Source organism: Schistocerca nitens, chromosome 4 (genome assembly GCF_023898315.1).
Source record: "Schistocerca nitens isolate TAMUIC-IGC-003100 chromosome 4, iqSchNite1.1, whole genome shotgun sequence".
Taxonomy (NCBI): Eukaryota; Metazoa; Arthropoda; class Insecta; order Orthoptera; family Acrididae; genus Schistocerca; species Schistocerca nitens.
Genome location: NC_064617.1, coordinates 734,122,488 through 734,140,121, shown reverse-complemented (window position 1 = coordinate 734,140,121; position 17,634 = coordinate 734,122,488). Strand labels below are relative to the sequence as shown.

Sequence of the window (17,634 nt, the reverse complement as noted above, 5' to 3'; positions counted from 1 at the left end):
TCTCTTCATCTCTACCTCATTACTTTCTTTTCCTTTATTGAGTTTCGATTCCCCCCGAAGGTGGAGGGCTGACAGCAGCTTAGTACGCCGCTCTTCAGCCTACAGAATTTTTAAAACATAAGAAGAAGATAATACACAATAAAAGCTGGCGATAAAAACGGTGATATAAATTGTAAAATAGCGGAAAATTTTGGAAGTTAAAATATAAAAGAAATGGTTGGCGATGCTAATAAGATACACAGGAAGCAGACAGGGAAAATAGTAGACAGAAAATTAAAAAAAAAACACGGCGAAGTCTGTTTTCTGTTCGCAAGATCACACCCAGCGATAGTATGATTTCTATTCGCAACACTTCGGAAAAGATGAACAACACTTAATACTCACTTAAAATACTGCACAAAAAAGTCTGCACGAAGATGACACACCACAGCCAAGTACAGAGGGGGGGGAATCTTGACAGATGAGAGTAGAGGAAAAACGAAGTGGGGTGGGGGGTGTCTGCTTACTGCAACCTCTGCTCCTTTAATCCTGTTAACTGCAGTTCATCTTACGAGTATAATGCCTTTTCAAGACACTAACTGCCCCTTCAGCTAGTCTTTCAATTCCTTCTCCGTCCCTGTTAGAATTACGGTGTCAACTGTTACCCCGCAACAAAGTCCATTGCTGAGACATTCCATATCGACAGTTTCGTCTACGCTTGTTATTATTATTCTCCCCGAACTTAAAACCCTTTCAAAGACCCTCCTCAGTTTCCTTTACTGCATGGCCAATTTAAAAATTGAACAACAGGGACTACACGCTACAACCCTGTCTCACTCCGTTCTCAACTACTACTTTCGTTTCATTTCGTTCAGTTTTCTTTCTGCCTCTTTTGTACACAACTGCAGAATTTCACCGAGTATACTCCATTCGATATTGCCGCATCATTAGCAGAAGTATAGCAGGGTGTCTTATTTCTTATACAGTGGAGCGTTGGAATGTGGCCGATCTGTCCGCGGCGATAATTGAATGTGCGGTCGGCGTGTGCTGTTGGCCGCTGCGTTCGGCGTCCATCCGGCAGCTGGCGCAGCGGTCGCGGTCAGTGAGTATGAGGCTCCAGCGACGGGCCGGCCAGTCCCGACTCCCTCCAGCGTGCAGCGCGAAGAGGCTGCGCGCCGGTTTCACCCGCTCTCCAAAGGTAAGACCGAGCAGCGCTGCCGCGACATACTGTACAGGACCTCCAATCGTACGGCTCATGTAGCGCGGGTCCAGAACTGTCAGGGGCGGCCTCGAAAACCACTGCCAAGTTTTTAGCCCTACGATTGCAGTAGCTTATAAAACAGGGCATTTCGTACTTAATTTGGCATGTAACTTGCCATTGTAGGTCTAATAATTGTCATTAACTAATAGGTAACCTATAAAACATGATTTATTTTGAATAAAATGTATAGTAGTAAACTTTACGACGGTTTAGTAGCAACGTAACATTTTTCTCCTCCAAGTGTTCTAGGGTTAAAGGGAAAAGTGAAAATAGTAACACTGTTCAAGACTGTGTGTCCATAATTCCACTAATACTGGAAAATAATAGAGCATTGACATAAAACTGTGTGTACTTTCAGGAAATTTTTGAGAACGCATTTGTCGTATTCCTGCTTTATTCAACCACGTATTACATATTACAAATTTGAAAACTAATTTCATTTACGTCTTACGAAGTTTCACTACACTACTGCAGAAAGATTGTTTTACATCGTTACCAAAGCACGCCTAAAAATGATTTGTTTTTACACCCTCGCACCAAACTCGTGGACTACTAAGCCAATAAATCTGACAATCATATTGAGGAAGGTTTCTCGGGTATCGAGCCGGGTGGTAGCGTTGATATTTCGCGACGTTTCGGGAAGTGTCATACTAGCCATCTTCTGACAATCATAATTCGCTTTAGTTAAGGCTGATGATAATACAGCTCCCCTATTGCTGTTTTTATGATCCTGCCTTACCTTTCTATCATTAATTTTAAGAAGCGTGTCTCTACTACACTATATTTTTATAGAATGTTTCAACGCATTTCTGTGAAGTACAAATGGATACTTCTATGTTTAATCCGTTCAGACACGCGAGTGTGCTCATTCGCAGTGTTAAAGCTTCCAGTTCCCATGGCTCTTCCAACTGGTGACTCGCAATGTTTTGTAATACAGTATTGTGGAGAGTGTTTAGAAATTTTGTACTTCCGACAGGTCTAAACTTAATACGTTTATCACAAAAGGCATTATACCTTGTAACGTGAGCTCTATGGATACAGGTTAGTGGCCTGAAGTGGTGGTCAATTGTCAGTTATGCTTGCCGTCAGTTTGATCGATGTAAAAGACCTGAAACTCCATACTCTTCCCACTTACTGAATACATCAAAATTTTCGGTCAAAAAGGTCTTGTAACTTGGCCAGTCTGAGTATGTAAGCAGCCAGAGTTAAGTTCTGGCCCAAATGACTTATTGCAGTTTCTTATGAGGAGCTTTAATATTATTATTCATAAAACCCAAGCTAGTGGTTAAATTAGTGACATTATCTTCATATTTTGTGTGGAAGTAAAAGAATTAATTTTAAAAAATACGAGTAAACATTTTTCACTAGGGGTCGTATTATTTATCATTGTTGCAGGCCCACAGTGACTTTAAACTGCCCCTAGTTCCAACAAAATAAGTCTGTTTGACGGCCGATTTACTTCTACAGCCAACACTACTAACTAATCAGGTACTAAACGAACGTTCGACAAAAATATCCACGTCTGTTAAAGTTGTGCCGGCCGGAGTGGCCGAGCGGTTCTAAGTGCTACAGTCTGGAACCGCGCGACAGCTACGGTCGCAGGTTCGAATCCTACCTCGGGCATGGATGTGTGTGATGTCCTTAGGTTAGGTAGGTTTAAGTAGTTCTAAGTTCTAGGGGACTGATGACCACAGCAATTAAGTCGCATAGTGCTCAGAGCCATTTTTTGTTAAAGTTGTACAAGCAATCCTTTAATAGGTATGCAGCGTAGAGTATTTAACGAATAACAATTATTCTCACACTATACCCAACACGCCTTGTAATCTGTTTTGCACATTACTGTTTTCGTCTGCCTCACATTATTTCCCTTTGTTGATCATTCTATCGGCAAAATAACTATGCTTGTATGCCGTACCAGATGTCACACTAATTAATTCTTGTAAGTATTTTCCATAGGCGTCTTTCCTCCATTACTATTTTAATTAACTTTTCATTTCGTATGTTATCTGTACTATTAATTTTTGAAATCGTTTCGTAGCATCTAGTATGCCAACCTTCCAGTTTCTCATAACCTTCGTTCCATTTGCTTAGGGATATGGTGTCTTTTACTGCAAGAACTTATTAATTAATTACGTGTCATTACTTAATTACATAAGGGCTATTTTATGGAAATCCTTCTCCACGACAGGCATAAAAACTATAGTGCAATCCTTGATTCCGCAATTCTGTATTACCTTACTTTCTCATCTTCCACAGCTGTCATTCTCACTTATGTTTTTGGCCCAGTAAGCGCTTCAAACAGTTACTAGTGTCTGATTTGACTGAGTGCGGTACTTTGTATTTTCTATTTGTAATTTCTCTTTTTCTCTGATATGAGCAGAAATCTGAGGTGATTATTTCTTTTCCGTTCTGTTTCTACATTTTAATTTAATGTATGTCTTGTGATCAATTTTCTGAACCTATAACAGCTTTGGGATGAAGCTAGAGGCTATAAATATTCTTCTTTGTAAACACGATGTCGTTCCAGAAAAGAAAAGCACTGCTGAAGGAGAAGATGAAGAAGAAGAAGAAGAAAAGGAACAAAATTATCGATTAATCTTCCACGCTCTTCTCTATTTCGAAAGTTGGTGGCTATTGTCCACATAGGTTTCTAGTCAACATCCTTTAAAATTTGTCGTTGGTAATAACGCAGTTTGTTCCACAAGCAACAAGACGTACCAAGAAAACAATCATATAAATTCTTCAGCTTGAGCTGGTCTTTGATTGGATGGATCGGATGAAATTGTGAAATATAACAGTCATTATGCTCGTCATGCAACATCTCTGGAAACAAAGTACCTGTGGGTTTTTTATTTTCCCAGCATTCATAATTTGCTAATGGAACTGAACTACTAATAAAAAGTTTAGACTTGTGCGCTATATTTTCATTAGACACAGTTCCGGCTGCTAAACACTCGTTAGGTATGGTTTTTTCCTGTCTTACAGAAGGGAATGAAGTATTTCAAGTCATTGGCATAAATTAAAAAGTTATATTCTGACGTGAATGAAAACCACAGCTTGGAAGGTAACTGCGGAATGGAGAATGGGTAAAATAAAACTGCGGAAGATAAGAGTTCAAGTTTCCTAGAAACTCACTATAATGAGTTACTTGTAACCAGTGTATTCATTCTCATCTTATCGCCCCTGAATATCCTTCCAAGAAATTTAAGAACATTATTTTTGATAATTTGTTAGTGCAAGTTCTAGTATACGAAATAAATATCATCGTCTACCATTCTCAGAACGGAGAGTGTGTATTCTTGAATCCGTTACAATATGACGTCAGGTGCTTTAGCAGTCAGTCATGCTTCTACGATGTGGCTGCTATGTCTCTAATTGGTGCTCCGTGTACTGTTGATCTATTGCAAAACTACATGTTCGGTTTTATAGTTTAAGTAGCTTGTCTCGCCGATTTAAAGAAACTATTACGTTTACCCCACTTAACGGCTAACGTAGCGTTGTTCCACGTCGTAATGTAGACGGAGATAATGATATTTACTAATAAGGCGAGACGCGTCGCTCTGCCTGGTGTTCTGTAAACTAAGGCCTCGTAAGCAGCCTACAGAGACGTGACAGACGTCCGTCCTACATTTGAATACAGCACTGAGAGGTACATACAGGGTGTTTCAAAAATGACCGGTATATTTGAAACGGCAATAAAAACTAAACGAGCAGCGATAGAAATACACCGTTTGTTGCAATATGCTTGGGACAACAGTACATTTTCAGGCAGACAAACTTTCGAAATTACAGTAGTTACAATTTTCAACAACAGATGGCGCTGCAAGTGATGTGAAAGATATAGAAGACAACGCAGTCTGTGGGTGCGCCATTCTGTACGTCGTCTTTCTGCTGTAAGCGTGTGCTGTTCACAACGTGCAAGTGTGCTGTAGACAACATGGTTTATTCCTTAGAACAGAGGATTTTTCTGGTGTTGGAATTCCACCGCCTAGAACACAGTGTTGTTGCAACAAGACAAAGTTTTCAACGGAGGTTTAATGTAACCAAAGGACCGAAAAGCGATACAATAAAGGATCTGTTTGAAAAATTTCAACGGACTGGGAACGTGACGGATGAACGTGCTGGAAAGGTAGGGCGACCACGTACGGCAACCACAGAGGGCAACGCGCAGCTAGTGCAGCAGGTGATCCAACAGCGGCCTCGGGTTTCCGTTCGCCGTGTTGCAGCTGCGGTCCAAATGACGCCAACGTCCACGTATTGTCTCATGCGCCAGAGTTTACACCTCTATCCATACAAAATTCAAACGCTGCAACCCCTCAGCGCCGCTACCATTGCTGCACGAGAGACATTCGCTAACGATATAGTGCACAGGATTGATGACGGCGATATGCATGTGGGCAGCACTTGGTTTACTGACGAAGCTTATTTTTACCTGGACGGCTTCGTCAATAAACAGAACTGGCGCATATGGGGAACCGAAAAGCCCCATGTTGCAGTCCCATCGTCCCTGCATCCTCAAAAAGTACTGGTCTGGGCCGCCATTTCTTCCAAAGGAATCATTGGCCCATTTTTCAGATCCGAAACGATTACTGCATCACGCTATCTGGACATTCTTCGTGAATTTGTGGCGGTACAAACTGCCTTAGACGACACTGCGAACACCTCGTGGTTTATGCAAGATGGTGCCCGGCCACATCGGACGGCCGATGTCTTTAATTTCCTGAATGAATATTTCGATGATCGTGTGATTGCTTTGCGCTATCCGAAACATACAGGAGGCGGCGTGGATTGGCCTCCCTATTCGCCAGACATGAACCCCTGTGACTTCTTTCTGTGGGGACACTTGAAAGACCAGGTGTACCGCCAGAATCCAGAAACAATTGAACAGCTGAAGCAGTACATCTCATCTGCATGTGAAGCCATTCCGCCAGACACGTTGTCAAAGGTTTCGGGTAATTTCATTCAGAGACTACGCCATATTATTGCTACGCATGGTGGATATGTGGAAAATATCGTACTATAGAGTTTCCCAGACCGCAGCGCCATCTGTTGTTGAAAATTGTAACTACTGTAATTTCGAAAGTTTGTCTGCCTGAAAATGTACTGTTGTCCCAAGCATATTGCAACAAACGGTGTATTTCTATCGCTGCTCGTTTAGTTTTTATTGCCGTTTCAAATATACCGGTCATTTTTGAAACACCCTGTAAGTACTGAATACAACTTCTCTACCTGACTGCAGAACACATAGGCAACTCCTGACTGAGAACCGATCTTTATTTTTGGGAAATTACAGGGAGTCCCAGAAGTCTTTCCCTGACTAAAAATACTCACAAGGCACAAAATGATGCATAGACAAATATCTTTTATTTTGAAGCGCAGGTTACATGTTTAAGTTTTGCACACACACACACACACACACACACACACTTAATAAATTTTGAGTACTGCATGGTAAACCTGGTTCTTGACATAACTCCAAAGTGGTTTTATATTCGGTGATCGCGGAAGCCAGTTTGTGGGACCGTCACGCCCGATCCATGTCCCCGGAAATTTTGTATTAAATAGGTTGAAAATTTCTCTGAGCACTATGGGACTTAACTGCTGTGTTCATCAGTCCCCTAGAACTTAGAACTACTTAAACCTAACTAACCTACGGACATCACACACATCCATGCCCGAGGCAGGATTCGAACCTGCGACCGCAGCGGTCGCGCGGTTCCAGACTGTAGCGCCTAGAACCGCCTAGCCACTCCGGCTGGCTATTACAATAGGGACGAACATATAACACCCAATAAGATGGCGCACCATCTTGTTGGAAAATTAAGTCCGGAATGTCCCGAACATGTGGCACAATAAATCACTGAAATATATCGAGATAGGAATTGGTTGCGATTGCCGTTTCGCTGAACAAAACAGATCCTATGATTTTATTGTGCGGAAGACCGCATAACACGTTCAGCTTACGGCTCTCTCTGACGATCTCAGACACAGAGTGGGCATTCTCGGACGCGCAAATCCTAGCATTGTGTTGGCTGACCGTTCAAATAAAATGTGTCCTCATTTGAGAAAAGGACACGATAGTCGTCATCTCCTACTCAGCCCGCAGAGCAACGGTGAAGTCGTAACAAGCACTGTAATCCATTGTTTGGAGGGACTGCACGATGGACTTTATACGTTTTTACGTAGGGAAAAGTTGTTCATGTACGATACTGTACACTGATGTCTTCGGAATCTGCAACTCACGTGAGGCACTGCGGGCTGACCTCTTGGGATGCTTCCTAAAGGCGACTCTGAATGTCTGAATTGTCCGCGCGCTAGATCCACGTTGCCTGTTCTAGGGAGATCACAGACGCTTCCTTCTTCCTTAAACTTCTCGAACCACATCTTGATGCTTTTAATTTTTGGTGCCTCTCTGTGGTACGGCATCTAAATTTTTCTCTGAACTGTTTTTAGTGACTTCGTCTCGTGATGCAAGAGGACAACCTGGGCTTTCTCCTGGTTTGGGTAAACGATGTTTGCATATGGTCCCCGATTTCGCTGTTATGTCACAGGGCGCTATATTAAACAAAATAACAGTAAGAATGTATGGGCATAAAAACTTGAATATACCACATGCAATTTAAGATAAAAAGTTTTGGTCTATATGTCATATGTTTAAGTCAGGGAAGACCCGATATTGTCGAAGTGGTTACCATTCAACGGCAAACAACAGTATTTGTCAAACTGGAAGCAAATGCGTGTTTAGTTTAGTAATATCATGTTCCGTATATCATTTTCACGATTATTTTATCGATATGATGTGGAACAAGTCAGATTACAGGATATAAATATTACTGAAATTTTTGGTTCTACACATGCAACGACATTTAGAGGTACAATTTTTTTTACGAGTTTTGGAAAAGAAAGTCATCCATGGAGTAGAAGTAGCTGTCCAAAAGAAATGATTTTAAGCTAGATTTTAAACTTGATCTACTACCTGCCAGACACTTTGTGTTGTTGGGCAAATGAGCAAATATTTTTGTTGCTCTATGATGTACTCCTTTTTTAGCAACTGACAGCTTCAATAACGGATAGTAAAGGTCATTTTTTCCTCTAGTGTTGTAGGTATGAACATCACTGTTCTTCGCGAATTGAGATGGATTATTTATAACGATTTTCGTTAGTGAATATATGTACTCTGATGGTGCAGTTAAAATACCTAACGCCTTGAATAGGTGCCTACCTGACGTCCTTGGGTGGACATCACTACTTGTGCTCACTGCTCTCTTTTGTGCAATCAGTACTTTATGTGTAAGTGGTGAGTTAGCCCAAAAAACTCTTCCACAAGAGATTATTAAGTGGAAATATGCATAGTACGTTAGGAGGCTGATCTGTTTATTACCAAGACTAGCGATTATACGAAGAGCAAAACAAGCTGAATTTGTTTGAGATGCTTAGTAATATGCTTCTTCCAGTTCAAGTTGTCATCAATGTGAACACCCAAAAATTTGGAGAAATCTACCCTGTTAACTGAGCCCTATTCATATGCTACATGAATTGTCGGTATGACTCTATTCGGTGCACAGAACTGGATGTAGTGAGTTTTCTCAAAATTAAGGGAGAGGCCATTTTCTGACAACCACTTAATATTTCTTTGAAAGACACCCTTAACAATACATTCAGCGGCTTTTTCTGGAATGGGATTTATTATAACACTCGTGTCATCTGGAAAAATTACTAGTTCTGTTTGCTGAACGTTAAGTGAGAGGTCATTTGCATGAATGAGGAACAGCAGAGGACCCAAAATTGAACCCTGTGGGACTCCCTTTGTGATAACTCCATATTCAATAGAATTTACCACCCTCCCAACATTATTTGAGTTATTCAGCGCAACGTTTTGCTTTCTGTTCGTTAAGTATGATTCAAACCAGCTGTGTGTGTAGCCTTCAGTTCAATAAAACCTGAGTTTTTCTAAGAGTGTGACATGATCCACACAGTCAAATGCCTTGGAAAGATGACAAAAAACAGCAACAGGCGATAATTTGTTATTTAGGGCTTGTACTGTTTGATGGGTAAATGTGTAGATAGCATTGTCAGTCGAGTAACCCTTCCAGAATCCGGACTGTGACATGCTGAGTAAATTATTTTCAATTAAATGTGAGACTTCTGTTGAAAGTATAACTTTTCGAATATTTTAGAAAATGAAGTCAGCAATGAGATCGCTCTACAATTATTTAACTCACTCTTGTCCCGTTTCTTATGAAGAGGTTTGACAATTGTGTATATCAATCTGTCTGTAAAAATTCCCTGTGCCAGCGAAGCATTACATTTATCACTAAGGACTCCACTTATTAAATTAGAACACCACTTCTAAATTCTGTTAGAGACTCCATCAACACCACATAAGCTGTTGTTTTTCAGTATATTTATAATTCCCTTAATTTCAGTGGGGGATGTTGGTGCCATTTCTAAAGGTCTAAAGCCCTGGGAATGACATTTTTAACATATTTTTTTGCTTCTTCAACTGAACCCTTTAATCCTATTTTTGCTGCTACATTCAGAAAGTGATTGTTATAAATACTTACAACTTGTGAATTATCACTCACATCATCATTTCTCTTCATTGCTATAGTATGCTGTGCACTGTCAGGCTGCCCCGTCTCCTGTTTGTCAATATTCCATATAGTATTAATATTACTATCCGCATTATTAATTTCTGTCAGAACACATAAGCTTCTCGAATTCTGAATGACTTTCCTTAAAATATTACAGTATCTTTTGCAGTTAGTAAGTAACGTTGGATCCTGACTTATTTTGGCCTGTACGTACGAGTATTTTCCCTCTTCCTCTTACACGATATCTTAATTCCCTTAGTAATCCATGACTTACTTGACTTTGTACTGGATATTTTGGGTAACGTTTCAGGAGAGCAACTCTCAGACATTGAGACAAATTTACAGTGGAAGAAACAGAATTTGGCATCAGCATCATTTTCTGTGTATACTTCATCCCACTGTACGTCTTCTAAGGTGCTCTTCAAACTCTGTATCCTGTTCGCATCAGTAAGCATCCCTGCCTTGTATGAACCTATTTACCTCCATCTTACAACTGTAAGGTACTATCTCTGAGACCAATAGGTTTAAATGCGTTCCTAAATACCACCACTTTTAAATGAAACACTGAAGTAAATTTTCAGGCTAAATATAGAGCAGAGATCTCACAAGGCAAATAAAGTGGCTTAAGTACTAAATAACAATGTTATTGAAATTGTGCAGCATGTACGAAAAATCACAAGTCAGGTACCCTATTTGTGTCTGCGCCATATATTTTCTGCTGTTAATCAGCCAGTTCTAACGAGTAATGCAGTCATAGAACTTAGCAACGGGAAAGATCTTGTCCTCAGCGGCCAGCCAGCTAGCGTATCCAGACAGTTTTACTTGGGGAAGACGAGAGAAAGAGTTTGGTAACGGAGTAACGGCTGTTTACTAAAGAATAAACCAACGAAAATACATGTGAAGAACTTCATTTACGTGCTTCATTTTGTGGTACGAGTCTTTAATTTGAATACCAATCCGTCGGTATCTATGTACGACGTATCTGATACGTGACAATATTCTGAGAGTGCGTGTAGAGTGCAATGGTGTTTTTATGGCGTTAATGGTGATAACAGGCGAAATACAGTTTCAGCATGTGCCTGATTCTTTTCGAATAGCGTCAAGAGAGCAGCTCATCTTAAGTCATCTGTCACTTGTTCTCATTCCAGGAGACATTGGAGGTGTTTAGTATGTGACGCAGCACATTTCGTTAAAGTCTGATGATCAGCAGTGATGCTACCGTCTTCTCTTGTGCATCACATATTACCGTGACTTTTTTTTCAGTCTACATGTTCCGAATCTGCTGGTTCTGTGTCAAGCGCCACGGAACAAGCCACTCCAACGGCTTCCGCTACGGAAACATCACGTAGGCTCGTATCTGTACCATGCAGGCAGAGCTGTAACTTTTATGTCGATCTTAGTAGCTTCCACTGTTACTAACGAAACAGCCTACATTACACTTGTCCGTTCTCTCCTGGAGTATCCGTGCTTACCACATAGCATTAACGGAGGACATCGAACGAGTAAAACTGAACTGAAATTACAATTAAATCAAGATCCTAAGCTGCCGACAGGAGTTTATATACATCAACGGGGACAGTTGAAAACGTGTGGCCCGACCGGGACTCTAACCCTGGATCTCCTTCTTCCATGGCAGACGCTCTATCCATCTTTTTTTTAAAAAAAAAAATTTGTTCTGTAATGTTCGTAGCGTTTGTTCTGGGCTGACGTCATAGGACATACATTCAAGTTCGTCGTTCATTTCTTTGCTCAGCTTTATTTTTATTATAGAGGGCCAGCGCCTCTCTGACCGAACACGGTGAGCTACCGTGCCGGCATCGATCCGAGCCACCGAGGGCACAGAGGATACTGCGACGGCAGGAATTTATCCCTTGCACGCTCCCCGTGAGACCCCCATTCCCAACTTAATGTCCACACACTACATTCGTAGTGCCCCTGCCCATAACACTCATTACTTGCAGCAGACAATCTTACCGAGTCCTGTAAGAGCTCGGGCAATGCGCGTGCATCCGCTCAAGTCAATGGCCGGTTATCCGTAGCTATATGAAGATGGTATCTATTCTTTCGGACATGTCCGAAAGAAAAGATACCATCTCCACAGTGTATAAATAAGGTTCGCTCATTTTGTACACGGAGTCCTCAAAGTCCTGTTGCCATTTTAAAAACTCATAACTAGGAATCTATTAGAATGAAACGTTTTGGGTTATTGTAAAAGGTTACCAGCTCCCAGGTTTTCTTTTTGTGCCTCAATTTTTGTGCCCTACACGTCTTTCGTAGAACTAAAACATATTATACTCAGGTGACGAAAGTCATTGGATAGCGATATTCACGTATACAGATCGCAGTGGTATCGCGTACACAAGGTATAAAAGGGCAGTGTAATAGCGAGGCTGTAATCGGTACTCAGGCGAATCATGTGAAAAGGTGTTCAACATAATAATGGCGCACGACGGGAATTAAGACTCTGTAGCTAGATGTATGGGACATTCCGTTTCTGTGATCGTTAGGTAGTCCAGCATTATGGGCTCCACAATGTCAAGTGTGTGTCGAGTATACCAAATTTACCTCTCACCTCGGAGAACGCAGTAGCTGACGGCCTACTCTGAATGACTGAGAGCAGCGGGTTTTGCATTCAGTTGTCGGTGCTAACAGACTAGTAAAATGCGTGAAATCACTCCAGAAATCAATACCGGCTGCACAATGAACGTATGCCAGGACACTGCTGCGAGATTTGGCGTTAATGGGCTATGGCAACAACGACGCACGCGAGAGCCTATGCTAACCGCACATCACCTGTATCGCCTCTCCTAGGCTCGTGACTATATTGGTTGGAGCCCAAAGGACTGGAAAACAGTGGCCTGGTCGGATGAGTCCCGATATCAGTTGGTAAAAGCTGACGGTAGGATTCCAGTGTGGCGCCGAAACCACGAAGTCATCGTTCCAAGTTGTCAAAACACTGTGCAAGCTGGTGGCAGCTCCACAGTGGCGTGGGCAGTGTTTTCCTGGAATGAACTGGGTCCTCTGCTCTAGCTGAACCGATCGTTGAAATAGTTATGTTCGACTACTTGAAAACCATTTGCAGCCCTTCAAGGACTTCATGTTCCCAAACAACAATGGAATTTTTACGGATGACAATGTGCCATGACACGGGGTCACAATTGTTCACGACTGGTTTGAAGAACATTCTGGACAATTCGAGCGATGGATTTGGCCACCCAGGTCTCCCGACATGAGTCCTACTGAACATTTATGGGACATAATCAGAAGGTCACTGCGTGCACATAATCCTGAACCAGTGACACTTTCGTAATTATGTATGGCTATGGAGGTAGAGACGATTATTATGCTCCATCGAGTTGATGCACTATGCCGCGCAAAAGGAGGTCCGACACGGTCTTAGTAGGTATGCCATGACTTTTTTCACTGCAGTGTAATGTTCTACCCATGTGCAGATCTGCATTAGAGCGTCAACAGTTCTGCTTCTTATTTAATTCGTGTGGATGAGTGGCAATGTCATTGACTGGTGTTGTGTAGAAGCGATCTTTCACGCAGCCAGACAAACATAGGTCTAATGGCGTGGTACTGAGAGAGAGCGTGGACGATGTGATGCACGAGAAACTTGACTTCTGGCGACTGCGTTGAAATACGGCTTGTACACTGACAATATGTGCTTGAACACAAGGGAACGTCCACCCCTGGAAGGTGTTTCAAATTTCCACTCTCCTTTTAGTTTTCGAACCACTTCATTACGCTTCATTCTGTCCGTAGTGCCGTGATACAATGGCGTTGATAGCTGTGCAGTACTGTTGTCACAGATTTGGATTCTGCATAGTAAATGACGCATTGTGTCTTGTCCTAGTCTGATGCCACTTTGAATCACTCCAAGTCAAATGTGCAACAAAGAACAAAGGAAAAAAGAACTTTAAGGACCACTAAACGTTTTATAACAGACTCCCTACTGTAATAGTTTTACAGGTGAGTTGGGGATAGCAATCAGTAAAACAAAGACGGTTTTCGTTGCGGTGAAGCTTTTTCTCGAAATTTCTATTACCAATGTTCTCCTCCTACGGCGAAATTTTTTTGCCTACAATGTACCTAGGGAGAAATGATGATAATGTTGAGAAAAAGAGAAATTAGAACTCCGAAAGAATTTAGTTAGTTTTTCCGACGTTCTGTTCTAGAGTGGACGGGCAGAAAAAGTCTCAAAGCGGTTCTTTGCATCCTCTGCCGAACCCTCAAGTTTGAATAACAGAGCAGTCTGGTAGATGTATGTAGATGCAGCTGCCTTCTAGGCCAGCAATAATTTGTAACACTATGATTATACGAACGGCTTATGTGGTGGGCAGTTGCTTTGGGGTTCCGCTGGTCATTTGAGTGTTGTAAGTGAGAGGAGTCATTGTGCCCTTATGACCTAAAAAGCTGGACCGGTTCAACCTCTGTCCAGCCGTTGCGCGTCCGGCTGCGGGTGCGACACACCTGAGCAGAGAATAAAAAGTCCGCTCACGACTCGCCAGTACTCGCTCATTCATCAGCCTCGCTGCTTGCATAATAACAAACAACTGCCTCGGCCCGCAGCTCAAATATACGTGCGCCTAAGGCGGCCGTCAGTAATGGGCACTGTCCATTTTTTGGCAACACTGTAAGACTGTGCTTACATTCCGTAATGTCACTGTGTGGAAATTTCCATAAACTGCACCTCAGAGTAGATTGTTTTTTCTTCTCTTAATCTCTTCGAAATTACTGTAGATTTCGAAATGTGGAAAAGGGAGGGAGGGGCGGGGAAAGACACCAAAACACCACAGTAAGACAGATTCGGAATAGTTGCCTGTCACCTAGCTGAGTGTTCTGCAAGAATATTCACCAGCCAGTTTGCGTAAATTTTACATTATTATTTTAATTGCATGTTGCATATTGTTTAGATCATTTTTAATCTTAATTTACATACGCGTTGATAAATATGATAGAACTGCACACATACTATCTTTTCAGAAATTCATCTATGGAGTATAAATGTTGTCAACCATAAATGTCTCCAGTTCGTTTTTAAAACTTTCTCTACTAGCACCCTTAATTCGCAAGGGAGTTGGTCAAATATTTTTATGACTCACCACTTTCTTTTTTAGAATAATTCAGGCTATTTTCGTTCCCAGTATTAGATTTATGAATGTTATTTTCCAATTTCGTTTGGTTCTTCACAGCAGATTGAAAAATGTCATAGTGCTGCGAAGTATTGGGGCCATGTTGCCCTGGGAACAATCAAGGTAATTTAAGTACAAGGGTCGGCCATTGATATCAAAGGTCAGTTTTCTCCGCTCTCAGGCAATTGTGCTTATCTTAAAGGCCACTAGTCAATATTCTTCGTGAGACAAGGGGTCCATTGTTCTGTAGAAGTTAGCCAATCACCCATATCACTTTCATTAATGACCTGCCATAATTTATTATTCAGTTATTGAAATAGACATTATATATCATGATTAATGACTGGTTTCTTCTACCACCTTTATTTAATACTCAATTGTAATGACTTACGGCCAAAAAATAATGAATCTCCCACACCAGCCCCATTGTACTACTAACCATCAGACTGATTCATCAGATGTGTTCCGTCTGCCCTAGTGGATGGCTCATGATGAACCATCAGACTGACTCCTCATTCGTGTTGTCATGTACGTGAACATTTTACCCAGTTTCGTTTCTTTTAGCAGTTTGCATCAGAATATTGTGCCCAATGGGATTTCTGTGATGTATGACTGTCTTCTTCCATTGCTGTCGACAGTTTTGTTACAGTACCGCTTATTTTACAAAATGCCCATTTTTCTAGATCATAAATGTATGTTTAACAGTTACTACACAGTATTATTTAAACAAGTACATTTTTAAACTACTGACAGATGACTATAGTCTTTGAAATTAATGATTAACATTGATTAGATGTGTACTAACCTCATGCATAGGTGTGTGTTAAAATGGCCCAGACACTTTACCAGGTCGCCTAAGAAGTGTCTGATATTAAGATGTTACTGTCTACTTGTAAATAACGATGGAAATTAAGAACTTTTCTAGTCATGCCACAAATTTGATAAATCAGTTCCACCACTAGGATAGGAATGGAGGAGGAGGACTCGCTATTTAATGAGTCTTTATTAAATAGTGCAAATTTACATTATGATTCACTATGGGGTGGGAAGGGTGCAAAGCTTTTATTACGCTGACCATTGTCCCCAGTGGCCAGTGTCTGGAGTGGAGAGAATGGGCACGACACGCGCCACCGAAGGATTCCACCAGACATGCCTGTTGGAGCAGAGAACACTTTACTCGACACTGATACCCACCCACCAGGAAGATAAGACTTCCCTCTATGCTGCATGTTCCATCGCCACTACAGCTCCCGTGATGTGAGGCCTCTTACACCTGCTGCCTTAACTGCCCTTCTTCAGCAACTTCCTCCTCCCTTCCTCCTTCTCGGGGATTTTAATGCTCATCATCCCTTGTGGAGCAGTGCGTTTCCATCTAGACGAGGTCTTCTCATAGACCAGTTTCTTGCAGACGACGACTTGTGCCTTCTTAATGATGGCTCCTGCTCATTTTAGTGCCAGTTATGGTACCTTTTCTGCCATTGATCTTTCTCTTTCTTCTCTCTCCCTCCTCCCTTCATTACACTAGTCGCCACACGACGACCTTTGTGATAGTGACCATTTCTCGTTGATTCTCTCTCTCCCTTCCCGCTCCCCGATGAACAGGTTACCTCGCTGGTCTTTCCAACGCTTCGATTGGCCTCTATATACTGCACAGGCCTTTTTTCTCCCTCTTTTTCGGGTTGTATTGATGACGTCCTACGTGACGTATCTGCCGCGATTGTTCACGCTGCTAGCCTTGCTGTACCGCGGTCATCTGGACCATTTCGCCGCCGGCAAGTCCTGTGGTGGAGTGCGGCCATTGCCATTGCCATCCGTGATCGCCGTCGAGCTTTGCAACACCTTAAGAGGCACCCATCCGTTGCCAACCTTATTACCTTTAAACGCCTTCGCGCTAAAGCCCGTTACTTAATCAAACAGTAAACGGATGTGTTGGGAAAGCTTTGTTTCTTCCCTCGGTTCTACCGCCCCAATATCACGAGTATGGGCTACACTTCGCTCTCTCCAAGATTGCCATCGGCAGTTTACCATCCAAGACCCTCACCTCCCGGATGGCCTTTGCACGGATCCGTTGATTCTCGCGGAACATTTTGCAACAGCATCAGCCTCCAATCTGGCTTCTTTCCTTCACCAGAAACAGCGGGCCGAAGCTTCCGCCTTATGTTTTAGCCCTTGTCAGTCAGAATCTTACAACGAACCTTTTACTGAATGGGAACTTCTTTCCGCATTTCTTTTCATGATACGGCCCCTGGACCACAGTCCAATTGTAACCAGCTGCTTCAACATCTCAGTGCTCCACAACGGCAACATTTTCTCCGGTTGTTTAACCCTATTTGGCTCCAGGGTGACTTCCCTTCTCAGTGGAGGGATAGCATCGTGGTTTTCCTCCTTAAGCCTGGTAAGAACCCTCTGTTCATCGAAAGCTATCGGCCAATTAGTCTGACAAATGTTGTTTGCAAGTTACTTGAACGTATGGTAGCCCGTCGGCTCAATTGGGTCCTCCAATCTCGGAATCTCTTTTCCCCTTACCAGTGTGGCTTTCGAGAGGGACGGTCTCTGATCGATCATTTACTTCGCTTCGAATCCGCATTTCGGCAGGCTTTTTTCCAGCGCCGCCATTTGGCTGGAGTATTTTTCGATCTTCGCAAGGCCTATGACACGGCTT

At 42.2% G+C, this 17,634-nt stretch overlaps 1 protein-coding gene across 1 annotated transcript in view; it reads left to right on the top strand.

The window, feature by feature from the left end:
* Window positions 1–1,072: 1,072 nt before the first annotated feature.
* Window positions 1,073–17,634, top strand: part of LOC126252795 (uncharacterized) — a 119,250-nt gene continuing 102,688 nt past the window's right edge. The window contains exon 1 of the mRNA XM_049953731.1: window positions 1,073–1,177. The gene's annotated coding sequence lies outside the window, so the exon portion shown is untranslated. The remainder of the gene's footprint in view (window positions 1,178–17,634) is intronic.